This window comes from Pinus tabuliformis, chromosome J (assembly GCF_031772625.1).
Source record: "Pinus tabuliformis cultivar Carrire ecotype Pingquan chromosome J, CPIR1, whole genome shotgun sequence".
Taxonomy (NCBI): domain Eukaryota; kingdom Viridiplantae; phylum Streptophyta; class Pinopsida; order Pinales; family Pinaceae; genus Pinus; species Pinus tabuliformis.
Window position 1 is genome coordinate 73,430,333 of NC_142295.1, and position 4,508 is coordinate 73,434,840.

Genomic DNA, 4,508 nt, shown 5'->3' on the forward strand with positions numbered 1-4,508 from the left:
TCCTTAGAGGAAGAAGAGAGATTCTCGGTGTGCTCATCCATAGGAGTAAATGAGAATACCCCAGGTAGTGATGATGAAGGGATAACCCTTAGACCTGTGGAAGACTCCATGGACATAGAGATGGCTTTAGATCTCTATGGTAACTCAGCTAGCACCTCTGGTAGTGAAGAAAATGATCTAGATGAAAGGATATTTTTTAGAAATAGGTTGATCTTGGCTCTAAAAGAGATCAAGGACCTATCAGAGGAAAATCTCAAGCGAGAGGAGCAATTGAAAATCTATGAGCTTGAGAATGAGAAGTTGAGCAAAACAATGGTTGAACTAAATGCTCAACAAGAAGAGGCTAGCATACTGACTGGGATGTTAACCAATTAGCTGAGTGAGAAGAAATCTTACTATGAGAGACTACAAAATGAAGCAGTCTCACTGAGACATGACTTAGAAAAGTAAAATAAAGATTTTTCTCATTATCAGAAGCTTGAGGGGAGCAAGAAAGTCTTGGATGAGATGCTTGGCAAGAAAATATCCCCTCTCATCAAGACTGGTTTGGGTTTCAAGGAAAAACCTAGCTCCAATAAGGAAAAGGTTGAAGGGTCAACTTCCTAGGTAAAGGGAGTTCAAGGTTCCAACAACAACAAAGGGAAGGAGGTTGTTGGACAACAACCACAATAAGGAAAGAAGCAACAACAGAAGAATAAAAGGCAATAGCAGAAGGATAAGATGCAACAACAAGCAAAGCAGCAAAAGAAAGCTAGGTAGCTGAAAGAAAAAGTGCAAGGCAGTAATGCAAACTTTCATGGAAGGAGAATCACGAAGCAATAGAGGTACTTTCCTACTCAAGGACAAAACCTTCAAAGAAAAGTTAACCTATGTCATCAAAATCCTTTTTATGGGTATTGTTTTTCTTGCAATAATATTGGGCAAAAATCCATAAACTGTAGATGGCATGCAAGGAAACAAAATGTTTCAGGTAGAAGTAACCCAATAATGCACAAAGAGGCTAGGAGAAGGCATGTTGACCGCGATAGGATTTTTGACAAAAGAGATGTCAAAAAGAGTAACTCCTCTGCCCCGGTCTTAAGCCATGTTGAATGCTACAACTATGGAAATCTCGGCACAAGATATCTGGTTGCAGAAATGAGAAGAGCAAGATGAAAAGAGGAGGAATAAACCAGAAGAATGATTCTCTTACCCGTGTAATGGACCTCTCTGTAAGGAAGAAAGGCATCAAGAGGATTTGGTTAAAGAAATAGGAGGTGAAAGAGAAGTTTCCTCTACCCATGTGTAGCCGAGAGAAATCCCAAATATGGGAAAATAAGAAGATGGAGAGTAAAGCCTCTGTCAGGAACTGGCCATTTAAGGTATGGAAGAAGAAGGAGGATGATTTGCTCAAGGGGAGTAGATCCTTTGTTTCTCTTCAGTGAAGGAAGAGAATGGCCTAAAGGGAGGCTGAATAAGTCAAATGAAAGAAGCTAAAAGGAATGAACAGAAAGGTGCATCTGATTGGTGAAGGTATGGTTGTGATTTCTTGCTAATTACAAGAATAAATTGGTTTATTTTAAATGTATCAACATTGAAAAGGAGGAGTGCATCTAGCATGAAGAGTACACAACAATATCTTATGTTGTGGGAAGAAGAAGATGGGATTCAACGGAAGTATGGAATGACAGGAATCTCATATTCAAATCAGGTCCACATAATCATTCCCCATGCAGAGGCAAGAAAGCAGTTGTAGGAGATCAAAGAGCATTGGCTCAGGGGGAATTGCTTTGATAAGCAGTAGTGGGAAACAATTCGCAGCCTTAGAAAGGAATATTGCTGAGCAAATGAAAGGTTTGCATCTTGGGTGAAATATCCTTATTTCATTTAAGTTGTGAGTTTGATTATGCATAGTAGTCTTGTGTTCATGAAACACAATTGGTGCAATCTTTTCATGTCCATTAACCCTCATTTGGTATCGCTATGTCAATTGATAGTTTGGGCTCATGTGGAGTAACCTTGTGTGCAAATGGACGTTTCTTTCTGAAAGAAAGTATTAGATTTTTCATGGTAGTGTATCCAATTTGTATCATTTCCTTTGGTGCAATTGGTATTAATTGAGAAGCAGTCCCTATTGTGTAAGTATGATCTCAAGGGGAGAAGTGGAGATGCTAAAATGAAGTGAGCATAGTCTCGGAAGAAACAACAGTAGTGAAGTGTGAGAAGAAATACATCATCATTAATTGGTATTTGCAACAACAATAATACCATGAGAAATTTAATTGGTATCATTTTTTTAAAATTTGGTACAAAATATTCATTAGTGGAGAGAGTACTCAGCTAGCAGCCATAAGGTGTCCAAAACTAGAGGTATTCAAAACAAAAACAGTATATGTTCAGGGGGAGCATATCATATACTCTCAGTTTATGGAACAACAACAATGACAGTGCTAGAAGAGATGTCTGCGAAGCAGATTGCACATATCAATAATTAGACCTTGGTCTTCACAACCAGTGATTACATGGGGAGAAAAAGACAACTTGTAGCCCTTGCCATTGATGTCAAAGGGGGAGAGAATTTATGGAGAAACTGTGATGGTCTGTGCAGAAGAAAGTAGACCATCGGTGTCTCATGCAATGAGATGTGTGGAAGAAACATGAGGTTTGGCTATCAAATGAAGATAAAGATGAAATGTTGCCATCAATGCCAAAGGGGGGTATTGTTAGACAGTTGGCATTTCTAGATGGCCAATCGCCTAGTGAAGATATCTGCGAGTGTGTTGGCATTGATGTCAATAATCATGCTAGCGAGATGTGTTGGGAAGTTTCCATTGCCTAGCTATTCATAGGAGTGTTCACATTGATGTCAACCATACTAACTTGGATGCTTGTCATAGTAAATGTTGGTATTGATGGCCCAGGAGGAATCCCATGGTTGTTCATAGCGCAGAAAGATTGCTATGATAGATGCAAGCTTTAAGTAGAGAATCATCACAACAATAGGCTTAGTGGAAAAATAATAAAATGAAGATTACATTAATGGACTAGATGGAATTCCATGGTAGCTGCAGGCTTCATGTAGAGGATCATCATGGTGGGTGTGATTTCAACTATCCAATGAGTCAATGGGCATAGAATTTTGGAGTCATATTCCAAGAAACAGAATGAATCAAAGCCTAAATTATACCCTCTCCATTTGGAATTGCTATGAATGATCTTTCCAACAATATGTAGAAGTCCATAAATGGACTCGTGGATCAAAAGATATGGTCCGCTGAAGTTTAGGGTTGTGAAGCCTTGGGAAGGAAGGAATATCGGCATATCAGAGATCAGAATGTCGGAGGTCCAGCATATCGACATATCGAAGATCAAAATGTCAGAGGTCCAACATGTTGGCACATCTGAATATTGGAGGTCAGCATATCGGTGCTTAGGATATCAGAGGTCAGCATATTGGAGATCAGAGTGTTAGAGGTCAACATATCGACGTATTGACATATCGGAGAACAAGATGTCAGAGGTTAGCATATCGATGCATCAAGAATATTAGAGGTCATTGTATCAGCGCTTAGGCATAACGGAAGTCTCGGACATCACAATATCGAAATATCATAGGTTCAGTACATCAGAGCAAGCTGTATTGGAGGTTGGAGGATATTAGAACCCCGAATATCGGTGTATCGACACATTGGAATAACAGGTTATTGGAATATCGGAGGATCGGGTTATCAGAGTATCGAAACTTCTTAACTGAGGTACTTTAAGAAGCTTCGATGTCCAATAGTTCCGATAATATTTAAAAAGCGTTGAGGAATGCTGAAGAAGATTAACAAAGGATTTCTTTACGAAACAAAAGGTTTTCGAGCCCTCTTCTCTCTCCTCTAGTAGGACACATGGAAGCATATGATTGGCTCTGATAAGCTACAAGACATCTGATGTCAACATGACGTGTTAGTCTAGTAGGACACATGGAAACATATGATTGGCTCTTATAAGCTAAGTGGCAGTTGACGTCAGCAGGACGTGGCAATACGACAGGAAACATGGCAGGCATATTCAACCTTATTGGGTAGGATAATGGGCCAAACTCGGGTGAAACGTGTCACCCCTAAGGAGTCGCCATGTGGATTGATGACATCATATCAGATGTCGGCATATGGGAGGTTAAAGATGTCGGAACTTAGAACAATTGAAGTTTGGAAAAGTTACGCTAAAGGGCGCTTCCGATATTGGGATGGCACATGATCGTGAGAGTTCAAAGAAACAAGGGCACAAAGCAGTTAATAAAGGGAGAATGGGCCCTGACAAGAATCTAAAGGCTTATCACCTTAGGGCTAAGCATCAGCTCACAAATCTCGGTCCTATGATGGGAAATGCGGTGAGGGCTAAGCAGAAGGAGCCAAGATGAAATAAAAACTTCGCAGAAGTTATGATACAAAGGGGGGTCTGATATGGAATTAAGTTGATGGTCATTAGACCTGTCATATGAGAAAGCAAATGCCAAAGGAGTTGAGCAAAAAGGGACTGAG